This window comes from Embiotoca jacksoni, unplaced genomic scaffold (assembly GCF_022577435.1).
Source record: "Embiotoca jacksoni isolate LCO1_2020_lvr unplaced genomic scaffold, fEmbJac1.0.p SCAF_6, whole genome shotgun sequence".
NCBI classification, from domain to species: domain Eukaryota; kingdom Metazoa; phylum Chordata; class Actinopteri; family Embiotocidae; genus Embiotoca; species Embiotoca jacksoni.
The window spans coordinates 8,891,859-8,907,513 of record NW_027185414.1 but is presented as its reverse complement, the minus strand read 5'-3'; the positions used below and the strand labels follow the sequence as shown (position 1 = coordinate 8,907,513).

The window sequence follows — 15,655 nt, the reverse complement described above, 5'->3', positions numbered from 1 at the left end:
TAAAGAGACTGTGTATGTGCATAATGTAGTTCATTAACTCATCTTACCATGCACTAATGTAGTGCTTCCCTCTGTGTGGTCAATCTCGGCCGTGTGCTGCGGTCTGTGGTGTGCTTGTTTGTTTTGTAGTTGCCTTGTTTGTCGTCTCCTGGGATTGTGCAGCTGTCTCTAATGTGGGATGAAGGTGTGCTCTTCTTGCTGGATCCACAGAGTTTAAAGAGTAGAGGATGAAGCCACACAACATGCTCTGCAGGTAAGCCATGTTACCACTACACGGTAGTATTCCAGTATTTTTGTTTTTATTTAGAATGAGCATCATTGAGCATCATTGCTAAATATACAGGAATATAATGTGAGAAAATGAAACAATGCTTAAAGTACAAGTGAACATAATAATATTTATACATGTAGACCTTTTAGACATATAGTTTTATCTACCTAATTTTAATATAAATATAAATAAATGTGTTGCTCTCAGACATAAATGAGGGCAAAGTAATTAGTAGTAATGCATTAGTTTAACAGTTTAACTATATACGTTGTACAAACTGGCAGCTCTGTTAATGTCACGGTATATACAGGTGAGCCAAAACATAATGACCTGTCTAATATGCTGCTGGTATTTATGGTCTAGTATTTTCATGTATTACATTATACATTACTGGCATAATCTGGTATCTGAACACTAAAACACCCTGTCACAAGTCCATGGTTATCGGTCATCATGTTTTGGCTCACCGGTGTGCACAGCAGGACAGACAGATATAATGTCATGAAGTATTGCATCATGTTTGTGTGTTGTTGTTGTTGTTTTTTTAAGCCCTTTGTTATTTTTTAAAACATGCAAAAGTATTGTCTGGTTAAGAAATTCAACACAGGAGGTTTAAAAGAAGACTACATTGGTAGAGTACATTCATCGTTCAGTCACACTGCCCTGAGAGTCCCTGTGACAGTGCAATTAATGCTTGATAGCTTCATGGAAAGAAAAAACAAAGGCTATAAATCAGCAGATTAGTTCATTTGTCCGGTGCATTTTACAATGTAGTTTACATGAAGCTTCGCTCCTCTGTGTGCATTAAAATGAAAGCATTTTGATTTCAATTTATCAGTGATTATTAATAGTTAATGTAATAGTTTTCCATATGCCTGAAATCTGCTGTTTCAGCATTGTGCTGCAGCCAAAGGAAATACAAAAGAAATTGCAATGGTTACAGTAAGCAAAATAGTAAAAATTGGCAATATTCCCTGCTCTCAACACTCGCATAAGTCACTGTGCTGTGTCGTAGTCAGCAATTCTTTCAGTCCAGATCTCTCTCTCACACACACACACACACACACACACACACACACACACACACACACACACACACACACACACACACACACACACACACACACACACACACACACGATTTCTGTATTTGTAAACTCATATTTAGTACTTACTGATCTTAACTTCTTAACAATGCTGACACTATTTTGACTTTTTTTTTTTCCACATGAATTTAAGTCTATTTCCATATAATTTCCTTCAGTTTATTTTGAAAGACACAAAGAAAACAAGAAAATAAGAAGAGGACATGGTTCTCTTTTCCCTATTGAGATACTCCAGTGTGACACCAACCTTTTTATTGTCCGATTTCACCTCATCTGCCAGGACACATTAGCTTCTTTGGTATCTGAACCTCAGCTGCAGCATTGTGAATGTCAGTGGTCAAGTCCTCTCCTGAGAAAATATAGGAAGAAAAGTAAATTAAACTTCCTCAGTCCTTCAGATCTGAATCAACATTTATATTCAAAATTTCAAGATTTGCACGAACATAAATTGTATGTCAGCTAAGTTTAGGATTGTTTTTTTGAGGACATTGGAAGACAGACACTGTTGGTGCACATCCTTGGTTGGTCCCATGGCATTTAAAAAGTATCAACTCAGAGATGAGATATTTCTGTGGCGCGAAACACTTATTCTAATATTCTAATCTTGTTTGAATGTTGAGTTATGCGGTCTTTTCCACATGAAGAAAGTTTTCTGATTGGAGTCGTGTATTTGCCCTTAAATTCACTTGAAGTGATCTCAGTAGATGTTGTTTGATTACTTAAGATATTTTACTTTTTGTGCATTACAGCTTTGTAAATGTTTTTAAAAACTTGATCAAAGTAACCAAAGTTTTGACATGACACAGTCTACCTCAGGGATCTTAAGTATGAATCCAGCACTGTTTCCAACAGGAATATAGCACTAAAGTAATGGTTTAACATTTTGAAAAATAACTGTTTTTGCTTGTCAAGAATTAGATGAGAAGCTCAATACCACTTTCATACGTGTGTGATCGATATGAAGCTCCAGTCATGGGACAGTTAGCTTAGCTTAGCATAAAGACTGGAAACAAAAGGAAACAGCTAGCCTTGCTGGGTCACTGCTCCTGGACAAGAAATAGTCCACACAGACCACTATAAAATCCAGAATTACTGCTTTTAAACTTTGTGTTTTTGCAGATTAAACAAAGACATTTTAAGGTATTAATTAGTGAACTTTCAAGGTCTTTGATTTTGTTACCTCGAGGCAGAGTTGGGCTATTTTCCATTTCATGTCTTGATGCTAAGGTAAGTTAACTGGTAGCTGGATGTAGTTTTTAATTAGGTCCTTCCATCGAAGTGGCAGAGATATGAAGTTGTGAAAGAGGACACAGTTTTGAGCTGCTATTAAAGTTTGCTGTGAATATTAGAGTAGGTTTTAATTCTTAATTCAATGTTTCTTTTAACATGCAGGAACGATTGTATTCGAATCAATTTGATAACTTGATAAATCAGAACAAGAACATTTCCAAAGAGATAACCCATTCATATCTCGCATGTATTTTAGTATATCCTGTCTGAGTAGTATGCAGAACACGTAGGAGACAATGATGCTGAATGTGAGCTTTTTCCAAAGATCTGGGTTTAATTAGAGCGAAATAGTCAATAATTATCATAACTAAGGGAAGAGTCATCTGTTTTCCTCCCCTTCACATCATCCAGACCTGTCTGAATCCCCCTCTTCATACGCGACTGCATCTCTCTTTTTAGCTCAGCTCCTCGGTCCACAAGTCTGCTGTGGTCTATTTTTAAACTCCTGCTATAGTGGAGCAGCTGTGTGTGTGTGGAATAATAAGCACTCCCCCTCTTCCAGCTCGCTCTCGCTCATCCCCTCTCTAACTGTGGGTAACTGTTGTCATCATCGGCTCACTTCTATACGAAGAACAGTGCACACTTCAGTCAAGTGCCAGCCAAAGAGCTCTCGTTTTTCCCTTCGTGGCTCTCTTGCTTTCCCGCTCGCGCTTCTGCACACACAACCTGCTGTCTTCTCCTTTATATCTCTGTCTTTGTTTCATTTGCCTTTCATCACCCCCCTAATATTCTCTTTGTCTCTTTGCTGAGCTTAGTTTCCTCAACATCCTCTTGCATGGTAAGCAGTGTGATCAGTGAGCAGACTGGCTAACAGACTACTTTATAATCTCATGACGTCGTGAAGAGAGCTGCTGTTCTAATACGCAGGGCTGATCAGCATGGACTCTCTCTCCGTGTGTGTGTGTGTGTGTGTGTGTGTGTGTGTGTGTGTGTGTGTGTGTGTGTGTGTGTGTGTGTGAGTGTGTGTGTGTGTGTGTGTGTGTGTGTGTGTGTGTGTGTGTGTGTGTGTGCTTCTTAAAAGTAGAGGAGGGAAGAGGCTGCACAGGTCTGCCTGCACTGTGGGAGCCTTTTCTTCTTCTCTCCTTCTGTCTTTGTGGCTTTCAGAGAGGTGGACGGCATGAGAATGACTCACAGAGGAATTGATCTCCCCTACATACAACATAGCTGCTGGCATACTGCTCTATGTCAGAATTACATTGGTATTTTGGATGTTTATGGACCAGGCACTTCTTTGGCGGTGCAGGGGTATTGTACCTTTAATCCAGCTGTGTTCATCTGTTATGCAGGTGGAGGACAGGGAGTGCTCTCGTTGAATACGTTTCAATTAAAACAGTGAGGCAAAGAGACAAGGTGAGGTCTATGCCCATTATGTAACATGAAAGTCATTCATAACTTTTCAAGTAGGGACTCCTCAAGCTTTAATGTCAAGCAGAATCAGACAACAACTTTATTTTATGTTTCCTTCATTCATCAATGCCAAACAGGCTGCAATTAGATTTCCTTTTTGCTCAGGTGTGCAATAAAACACATTTGTGAGTGCTCACTTATTTGCATAGAGATAGGCACAGAGACACACACAGCACACACACACACTGTCATCAGTACCACTGCAGGCAATGAATCTATTCCAGACTCATTTTTCATCAATCGCTGCAGCTCCACTGGTCACAGTGTGAAATATGGATTTGGATGTCCACAGAAAATCTAATTGCTCGCAGCGCTGATGAGATCTTTGTGCCTTTTGTAAAAATTAGACCTTTATGGTGTTCATCAAAAAGAGAAGTAGGGAACATGTACTTATGGATGGAAAGTCATCTTTCTCTGAAGTAGCTCATTTTAAAGTATTTTGAGGATTTCTAGCTGACTAAAAAGACCTTTCATAGGTGAATCATTTTTCCAAACTTTCTAAAAATCTGGCTGTTAACTGTATTTGGGTTTTAATTTATCCAATTTTTGCTTCACCCCAAAAATTTGCGAAATTGCGAGTGTTTTTCTATAACTACAAAAACTACAATATAATACAAAAAACAGCCTACGGATGTTGATTTTAGGTATTTTTTAAACTTCTTTCAACAAGTCCTCAAACAGTAGTTTACAGCCACAACAGATTTGAGCTTACTGCTGCTTGAAGTCTTTATTCCACTCAAGCTATTTATCTTTTATCTTTTGCGCAAAGGGTGCTGCACCGTGGGGAAATCCCTTGCAGTGCTGTGTTCATACAGTGCCCCAAAAACACATGTATTATTTTTTATTGCAATAATTAATCTTACTTTTAGTGTGGTTTCAATATTTTGCGCTTAATCAAAGTGTAACATAACCTCACATCTACTTCTCAGCTAAAAGCACATCTGTGAATTTCTAACTATAACAATGGATGAAGAAAGAAACCTATTGCTGAGGGAGAATAAATACTCTGTGACTCACAGCTCAGGCAAGAAAATATTAACTCCAGCAACATACAGCTGGAGAGCAGAGGTGGGGGGATATGATATTATCCCAATAGTTCAGGGTATTTCTGTGATAAAGATCTCTCTGACAGTATGAAAAAAAATTGACATTTATTTAAATTAATTTCAAACATGTACAATTGTAACAAGATACCTGTCAGCATGTGTAACAGTTGGCCTTCAAATACTCAGTATAAACTAACATTACTGTGATTTGTTGTACATCTGAACTTTTGTAACCAAACCGCTTCCCTGAAGTCGCTCCCTTATTGGAACTAACTCCTCCACTGGAGCCGTTCTCAGCCTGTTGTTGCTGATTGTATGTTACACAAGTCTGATACATCAAACCATAATGCTGCATAAGTGTATGTTTTTATTACATCAACAAGTCAGAACCATGCCATTATATATTTTTTTTTTATTGTTTTAGAAATCACACTGATATTATCATGGATGATAGGATGTGGCACGCCTTCTGGAGAGGTCAGTTCTTCAAGTAAAGAGTCAAGTTAAATGACACCCAGGAGCTCAATGTGCTTTGCTGACCTGTTGACTTGCTGCCTCACAGTGCTTCCTATTTTTGCAATAATACGGCTTTAATATTGTGTCAATGTAAAATGAACGTAAGCATAATTAAACGTGAAGCCCTCTGTATGGTAAAGAAGCACTTTTATGTTGTTATTATTTTTTTTAATGACCTCCACTTGAAATGGCTTCACATACTACTTATATCTAATATAAACAGACATCTAATTAAATTCCTGAGTTTGGTTGGGCCTCAGACATCAAGGTAAGGGCACCACTTCATTTGCATGTTTTGAAACCATCTCCAGGCTTTAACTGATGGAGATATAGACCATAGAGCTCCTTTCTTTCCCCCCCCCCCCCCCCCCCCCCTGTCTTTGTTTCCTGCTATTTTCTTTCTCTTACTGTCTCAGACAATTTTTCAGTCCTTTATTTCTACATCTCCCTCTGGAGCCTCATCTGGATCTCAGATCATCTATATCAAAAGAATGAAGAGGCTCTCTTCCTCAATTAGGGATGAATACTGACTCAGAGGAGCACATAATAGACAGGTTGCTGTTGTGAATTTATTGTGAAAACATCCCATCATTCACATTTGTTTTACATGGCTAATGTGATGAAAGATAGCAGAAACTCATTTGAAATGGGGGTTTTCTGTTTCTGCGACCACTGTCCCCTTAATGAACTGCAAGCAGCTGTTTGACAGGAAGATTTAGTCACTGACTACTCCTGCTCAGGATAGTCCCAACACTGCTGTATTAACCCCAAAGCAACATGTACCAAGGTCGTGAAGGGCTACCTTTCGTGCATCAAAATCCTTCCAATACTTGTGGCTTTTTTGTGAAGCAAAAGATGACAATCTTTATTTTATCACACTTTTATTAAGTCCGGTTTTGTGCAACATAACAGTGCTACCATTACCTTTATACTGCATACATTGGCTTGATGACAGTTAAGTCGGATGTCTTTGTACCGTGTTCCATCTCATCACAGCGGCATTGTGTCCCAGCCAGCCAGCCAGCCTAGTGACTTTCCACCGCCCTTGAATTTTTTGGAGATGCTAGGGAACCACGGGTCTCCATGGCAACAAGATTATTACATCACTACTCTCCAGCTGCTGTCGTCAAGCTGGTGTTCAGCCAAGCTCTGCGTCAGCCCAACAGTGACTCCACACACACTCATCACACGCTGCTGCACATGCCAAAACCCTAACTCTGAACTCCTCCAGTGACAGGACCATATGTTGGCACATATCAGGATTTTGATACGATACTTAGTCGCGTTCAGGATGTCTTGTGGGGAATCTGTATGGTCCAAATGCATTTGTTTTACTTAGACACTGTGAACAGTAAAAGGCACAGAATCAAAGCCCTTAAACATCCATGTATTCCTGTATGTAGTGTCACATTTACAGGGTTTTAATTATAGATTTTTTTAATGTGTAAAAAATATATATATATTTTTAGATTTTCAAAGAAATGATGTGCCATAAGTGCTACCAGAAAACTGCATATTGGAGGTGATATTGCTCAGTGCTTCTGAGACTCTTAGCTGTCTTTACCCCAGTTTGGCGTTCGCCTTGGGGAAGGTTAGTTCTTAAAATGTTTGGCACCGTTTAAATGGGGTTAACAGTCTCCGTTAACCCAGTTTTCAGTCAGCTCGGTCCCTGTGGATGTCTGAGATAGATAGCCACATGAAAACAACTCACCTACAGTCGACTGTGATGTGTGCATGCGGAGGATGAGGTCGGGATTGGTACAAAACGGTTCACAGTCTCAGGCTTGTCGTTTGCGTAGCTTCAGCACAGCTGGCTTTCTTTTCTTAACACCTGTACCTGTCAGCCATGTTGTTTCTGGTGCAAGAAGGTGGAGACATCCACTGTGTCCCTCGGATACATCATTCATCAAGTTGCCATTACTGCCGCAGACAGGGCCATGTATCCCAGAAGGCCTTGTGTACTTCCTGCTTCAGCAGAGGTCAAAGTGACCTTACTGCCTGTCTGAACTCTCTTCGCTCTGACTTCGGTCCCTCGGCCACCAAACATTTATGTGCGTGCCTCTTGCTGCAGGCCCCAGGGTCTCTCTAAGAAGAGAGCGTTACGAAGGGATGAGATGACTGTCAGATGAGTTGTGACTGGAATGAGAATAGAGAGAAAAACTCCTGGTCGTCTGTGGCTGTATTGCAGCCTTCCTAACATGACTCTAATTTCATTGGACGAAAATAGCAAAGTTTAAAAACATTAGACCCTTGAACATCCATGTTTTATGTAATTCAGGTACAATTTAGAGCAAATCTAAAATAAGAATTATGATGTCAGCACACATATCTGAAGAACGGTCATGGGTGGTGGGGATTAAAAATGTATAAATTGTCAGGAGATGGGGTGTAATGCAGCAGAATGAGAGGTAAGGTCCAGGCAGATGTGCCAAAACAGGGGAGAGAAGAGAGAGGAAGATTAAACAGGGATGAAAAATATCCCACAATTTTGTGAGTAAATTGTCAGGCATGTTCACTTGTGAGGAGGATTTCCATCCTGATTACCTTTCTATGCACTCAGCTTTACCTCACCTGTAAGAAGAGATCATAACGTGGCTCTTCTCTGTCTGCAGGATCACAGGCATGTTGTCAAACACATCTAACTTCTGCTCTGCTTTGATCCCATACTACAGAAATGACAGATTACAAATGACAGAAATTTAAAGGTACTTTCCAACCCTGTTACATTATCATGCACCAATACCACAATCCCTTACACTTTGATGAGAAATATAGTAAACATACTATTTACGTCAAGGTTGTAAACACTACTTACAGATACCCTGAACAAGCTGCAGTCAGTTAGCGCCAGACTTTAACTTTGAGAACTCACTGTAGGATGTTGGAGAGCACGTCGTCCTTCCAGTTAAACACACCAGGCTGTTCTTCACAGAGGGCGTACTTCTTGTTCTGACCATTGACCCTAATGAAGGGGACTCTCATGCAGGACGAGACCAAACCACTCAGCTCTGTCCTGATTCTGTTCTTAACAATAGTTTTAAGTCACTATCAATTGCATTGTATGATATTTAGATTGTTAAAACAATAAAAAAAAAAAAAAAAATATATATATATATATATATATATATATATATATATGTTGTCTAGACGTGTCTAGTCTGGTGTCTGTCCTTTTTGAAAACATGCGCTGAATAAGAAAGGTTTTTCTTTTACTCTCTTATGGATGCCGTGTTTTACACTGTGTAGGATACAGGCTGAAGTTGGTGGTTTGGGGGCTGGCTCGGGTTCAGGTCGCTGAAATAATTTATATTTTTCAGGTTCGGCGGGGCAGGTAAGCAACTGTTTATTGTTTACTATGTCCACTCAAAAGTAGGTTATAAAATGCAGTATTTACGCCATCAGCTATGGTAATATGTTGGTGGGTTTTTGAATTATTTCTACATTTTAAAGCATTTTTCTATCCTTTTATGCTTTTTCTCTTGTCTGTGATTGTGTATTTGAACAATCTTTAGATGTGTATTGGACTACTCTAGTGTTTTTTCTCTTGTGTTTTGTCCTGAGGGGTCACCACACTCGCTTGTAATTAATCATAATCCAGTATTATCCATTTGACCTAGAGTAGCACTGCTCAGCTGCTATAGATCTCTGGGAAGTAAAAAGCACTCTGACCATGTTTCTCAGCTGATTCATATCATTATCACTGTGGGTGCTACTTAACATTCACGTGTGAAAGTCAATGGATACAGCATGCAGCCACTGTGTAACATAAAGATACTAACTGAAAGGAATTTTGTCAACAAAAAACTATGAATCTGGACTCAAGTTTGGCTTGTGAGCAAACACTATGAATTTAAACCCACTTTATAAAAATTCACTGTATTTTCTGAATCATATTCCTTCCAATTATTGAAGCCCTGATGATTGAGATTACAAATGACTAACCTTTATGGTGGCAGGAGTGGGTTAAGAAAATGTGTGGGTTTGACATTCAGATGTCGCACATCCAGTTTTCATATCAGTGGCCTTAATTTCACCCAGGGAAACTGTTCTCACTTCTCCAGAGCTACAAGGGACACTAGAAGTGCGTGAACTGTGAACAACTTAAACTAGCACACGTTTCATTTGACTGGAAAACATAATGCGGACTGAATATGATCTGCGTTGATGGAAAGTATGTATTTGTAAGGAGATGCTTATGGGGTCAGATGAATTAAATCTTTTACTTTTACACTAAAACATCTTTCTTTTTCACTTAAGTTATAAGTCTGGCTCTCTTGTTGGATTGAAAACACTCTAAATTGCAGCAGCATCATCCAGGTTTCGTGTTTTTATTGCCATTGGCATCTTTATCAAGCTCCCTGATGTAACAGTACCTAATGGCTGCAGGTGATGTGTCCAAATTTGTTTGTTGTTTGATAAAAATGTCATCTCCATATGATGACTTGACAAAAGTCACTGGAAGTCCATGTCTCAGCTGTTGTCATTCATTAATTAGTCAGTTCTGGCGTTGCAGAAATGCCTGACCCGTTTCCTTCAGTGGATCGTTAATTTACTCTTGTGGGGATAAACCACTGTGAAAGTGCTTATCGTAAAGTCCTGCTCATGTTGTTGAAGACTGCTTGGTCGTTCAGTTTACACGCCTAAGCCACAAGTTAATATGTTTACTGTGTATTAGGACAATCTGTATGTCAGTCATGCTTTGTCTCCCCTCCACGGCCAGCAAGGCTAACGTCCTTTAGCTTGCATCTGAAAGTCAATTACCAAGTCAAAGGATCAATAATTGCTCTGCTCTTTATAGAGAACAGTCTAATAATGATACCTAGGCCTCAAAACCCAATTTTCTCTCAATTAATCTACGTTTGGTTGAACAGACTGACTTCCTTTTCTTGTGGACTATTTCACCCCAAACATCACATCATTTGTTCATTTGACATTTTTTCAATATTGCAGCAGTAGTCCTCTGATGAATGTTTAGCAGCCCTGACTATTTGTAAGAAACACTGCAGCTCTACTTTAGAGACCTCCGTGAATATTTGAGTGCACTCAGGTTACAGGATGTATGCTCTGGGCAGGTCATTCCTACTACATTAGCTGTTCTCCTTCAGATGAAACAGTAATGCAGACATTGATGCTGTGGACATATGGCTTAGAAAGGGCTTCTTTATGTGTCAGTCATCCTCCTTGATGCAGCGCAGGCTGTTATGTTAGAGGGTTGGCAACACGTGATTGAAGAGAGCTCAGCTGCCTCTTAAGGCTCCCTTCCTCTCCTCAGAGCACGGCTACAGTGACACAATTGTCTGAGGTACTGGAGCTTTTAATTGAAAGACTTATACTGGAAGTATCTGTCCTAAATGAAGTGTCATCTCAATGGGATTTTCACTCTCACAGTGCAACACTCCTATGCAGAGAAGGAAATCAGTTTGAGCTTCAAATTTATCTTAGATATTCAGGATTGAAATGACCTATAATGTTATAGATTAATAAGGTAGACGACCATAAAGATAAATATACACAGGGCTATTTATCATTTATTGCAAAGCCGTTCTTCTGTGCTAAAAAGGGAAGAAAACTTAATTAGCTCATTAAGACCTCTGATGTACTATTTGTTCATTGTGGAATAATGATGAGTCACTCAATGAGGTACTAAAGGGACTACTGTCATGCAATGCTACGTACACTGCTATCATTAGCTGTCTCCTCATCATTTCAAGCCAACTAATTTTTGGGCTACCAAAGGGCAGCTGGAACGAGGTGTGAACACAACATTGACATTTTCACCTCATGAAGTTGATATGATGAACTTGCTCGTGAACAGTTGTCTTTTTGTACATCCAGCAGGTTGAGAGCAACATTAGCAGGTCTACCAAATTACTACCAAATATAAGTCCATTATCCTGTGAGTTTTAGCTCTGTGTTTGGTCTCTACCACCTCCTCAGGAAAATATCTGGCTCTTCAGCTGCTAAATGCTTCACTATGTTTCACATCTAGATTGCTACATCTGGATGTAGCAATCTGGTGCCGGGCAGATGTTGTACAGCAGGCAATAAAAGCGGTGAGGCCCGTCTTAAAGGAGGAGGCCATGATTTCAGAAGTTAGTGTCTCATCATCAGTGTGTACTTTGTTATATTTTGGTGATAATTCAAGTGAACAAGCTTTGATCGTTTTTTGTTTCATATTTGTAGTGTCAAAATGATTTGTTTACACAACCTAGCATAAGGTACCACCTAAGGGGTCCCAGAAAATCTGAATGTTCATGCGATGATTAAAGTGACTAAAAAGAGAACATTTCTGTTGCAAAATACATACTTTTTTTGTTTTGACATTTCTTTTTCTGGTAAATATTGTTGTAATATTTTACTTCCTTAACATCTACAATTAAATATAATAATTTCTTCATTGATTTGTGTCAGTTTTGTCAAGAGAGCCGTCTCAAGTACACATTGCATTAAGCGAAAATGGTTGTGAATCACTGCTAAGACAAACAGATGTCTGGTCCAACCTACAAGTACATTTGTAATATATCGCTGAATCTTATTAACATATCTCTCTGTCTCTCAAATCCTCTTTAAACGAGCATGTTTCCTCTGCTCTTTTATCCCTGTTATTTTTCTCCTGCAAATACAAATGCTCAGGGGAATGGACTGCTCATGCTCTTGTTGTACTGCAGGCTGGTTTGGCAGAGGTTGCCTGTACGGTGCTGTTTGCCCATCTTAGCACCGCTTGCAGTGCCCCACGAGGGGAAGCTGGCATTGGCTGCTGGGTTTAGCTGGGCATGTGCCCTCAGAAGAGGCTTAGCTCACAGTGGGGCAGCCAGCAGTGCCCTGTGAAATGAGCACGCTCGATCCTGTATGTAATTGTGTCTTTAAATGAAATATCGAGTTCGGTCTGACCTGCAGCTACATTCAGACTGACCTCCCGTCTCAAGTTGCACTCTAGGCTTCAGCCTTGCCTTGGCAGCCTTGTAACCCGTCATTGTTAACTAACTGGCAAATAAAAACTTTTCAAGGAAAGGGATTAATTTACAGCAACAAGATGGCAAGAAACAGCATAAATCATCCAACAAGCAGAAAACCTTTTAATATGCTGCTGTTGTGAAGGCATCCCCTCCTTGACCTACGTGCCTTGTTGGACATCATGTCGGGACAGACATAAACAAATGAATCACGGCCCAACATTTTTTCCGTTCAGACTGTCTGGTTTGTGTGTGGAGTTGAGCTCAGGGCTGTGTGACAGGAATAAGAACGACTCTCGGTCGTCCTCTCAGGGGCTCAGTGAATCTCTGCAGCTCTGCAGCTAATTGTCTCCGCTGCTGTGCGTCGGCAGTCTGAATGCTGCAGCAGCGTTGCTCCTGTCACAGGCTGCTGTTTGCCTCTGGCAGTAATGGAGCAGGGGCTGCCTCACCTGTGAGGATTTGAACAGCAGGTAATGTGATAGAAATAATTACTTTTTAGAAATGAAAAATTTACCTTTTCCTGAAGTATTTTTCTGTATTTCACTGAAATGAAACCACTCTCGTCCTAATAACCCCACCTGTCAGGAGAAAGTGGGCTTTTATCTTCCTTAATCCCAGGACTTTCTCATTTGCATCTGTATGTAGCCTAGTTGTGTATAGGTTTATGTGGCAGTGCACTCCACAGTGCAGCACTGTGTGTGTGTGTGTGTGCGTGCGTGCGTGCGTGCGTGCGTGCGTGTGTGTGTGTGTGTGTTTGCGTGTGCGTGTGAGTGTGAAAGAGAGAGGGTGTGTGTGCTCCAGAGTATTGCTTGTCGACTGGAGTAAAGTAAATGCTTCTACCTCATTCCAATCTCAGACCTCTTGCCAATTTGGTTTATTTTTACCCAAATTGGCAAACTCTGGCAATAGTCAGAGCACCGGAGACTTCCAGCTAACAGCTAACTGGTTTAGCCACATGCTAACTTGAATGGTGATAAAATAGTTCAGTCATGCGGCGCTTCTAGACTTTCCAAAAGTTATCAGATGAAATGGATCCAATTCTGACTGTGAAACAGGTCATTTCGCAGAGGTTATGACTATTAAAACAATGTATCCACTGTGTTACAGCTGAAATAATTGTTGGCATGTCCCATCTACACCCACATATTCCTGCATAAAGGTGGTAGAACATACTGTACCTTTTAAACAGGCTCTCTCCACTCTCTTTTTGCATTTTCATTTAGAAGGGAAAACAAGATCTACCTTTTATCCACATGACTTTGTCAGTCCTTTGCTGTAGAGATTAAATGCAGTCAAATTTGGTATAACTGACAGGTGTAACACTGTAGACAGTTTTTTTTGTTGTTGTAATTTTTGCATTGCCTTGAGTCAGCTTAACACTACTGAATGTGTGTGTTTATTCCTGGCTGCCACACTTGCTGTGTTGCAGCTGAGTTGCATTTTAATGACTCAGCAAAATCCCATTTTCTGGCTTCCTTTGCAAACCTCTTGATATTTGCAGGCCACTGTGACTGTGCACACTATATCTTTGAAGTTGTTGTTTAACATGGACTCCAGCGGTGTGTTTCCTAGTGCGCTGTCCATGGCAGTACACAGAGGGCTGCTATTATTGAGGGTGATTAGTTAATAGTTTTGGTACAGGAGGAGGAGAGAGGGAAATGTCTGCTGTCGCAAAGACTCAACAGCAGTTAATTATCACAGTGACAATTAATTCATTAAAATAACAGAATAGTACATAAATATTGTCAACATGAAGGTAAGGCATCTTAAAGGAGTAGTTTGACAGTCCAAGTCTTGCTGGAGTTTCAAACTCTGTAGATTTTTTTTTTCCCTCTCCGTGCAACTTGGCAGAAGGTTAAGTTCTGGCAGAAACAAATATTTGTTTCCGCAGTATTTTGTGAAACACAGACTGGCTTTCCTGTTGAGACACAGATGAGGTATTCAGTACTACTTTCATGTCTGTGTGTAAATATGAAGCTGGATTCAGGAGCTCTTAGCTTAGCTTTGCATAACAAATACAAACAGAAGAAAAAAGTAGCATTGTCCTGTGCAAAGTTTTAAAGTTAGGTATGACAATGTTGAAACAAAGATTTTGCTTCAGGTAAAGCATAGCCACAAAACAAGTCTGAAACACTGATGTAGCTTTTAATGCTGTTTTTAACACCAGTAAGGTACTTTGCATGTGCATATTTATGTTTCCTTCTTGCATGAATAGATAAAACTTAATTTCATCATATTACTTCATATTCCACCATGGAGGCATAATAGCATTGCCCTTCAAGATCAGATTTAACTCACTGTTGGTCCACATCTTCGAATGTACTTTGAAAAAAAATTTGTCAGCTTCTAAACTTGTGTGCTAATCTTCTACTTTTGCACGGCAGACATGGTGAGTGCTCCTCAAACGCTGCTCCACTAATGGAATCCAACACTCTGAATCTATTGACATGATGTGACTGGACTTTCATGTAGTTATATGAGTTGGTTTGCAGTAACTCTTGTCATCAAAGATATTTGATTGTGACGATGGAGATGTAATGTGACAGAACTGGAGGACGACTAGAGAGGCAAAGAAAGCCAATGAAAGACTGCTGAACTCGTCTCAGGGCTCTGGTGCAAATCTGGGAAATGAATGTGCTTCTGTATCCAATTCAAGTCAGTAAATGTTGATGTTTAACTCAACAGAAAATTTACAGCCTATGTGTGTGCAGTTCTGTAGGTTCCTCAGTGACTTCACAGGGGAATGTAATTGTACCGTGAGGTGTCGGATAAAAGACAGCTGGCTGTGTCTCTGTTGATGATTTGAAGTAGCAGGAAAAGCATAAACATTATGCCTCAGTCTCTAAAGTTAAGAAAACGTTTTTTTTCAGCAGAACATGCCAGATGGAACCAATTTGCTTCACCATGTGGTCTTTATGCGCTGACCCTGCTGTCTGTGTTAATGCCCTGGTCTGCCATTACCTTGATCCTGAGACACTCCTTATCCCAATGTCATTTGTGAGCTCCTCTTCCCTTCATATGTAATCATTTCCTCCTGTTAGATGTTTCAGAGACCATAAAAAAGAT

At 40.0% G+C, this 15,655-nt stretch overlaps 1 protein-coding gene across 2 annotated transcripts in view; it reads left to right on the top strand.

The window, feature by feature from the left end:
• Window positions 1-15,655, top strand: part of LOC138212968 (FERM domain-containing protein 5-like) — a 64,219-nt gene that overhangs the window by 10,853 nt on the left and 37,711 nt on the right. Inside the window, exon 2 of one of the 2 annotated variants that reach the window (XM_069173724.1) lies at window positions 130-253. The exons of the other annotated variant lie outside the window; for it this stretch is intronic. The gene's annotated coding sequence lies outside the window, so the exon portion shown is untranslated. The remainder of the gene's footprint in view (window positions 1-129; window positions 254-15,655) is intronic. 2 annotated transcript variants of the gene reach the window in all.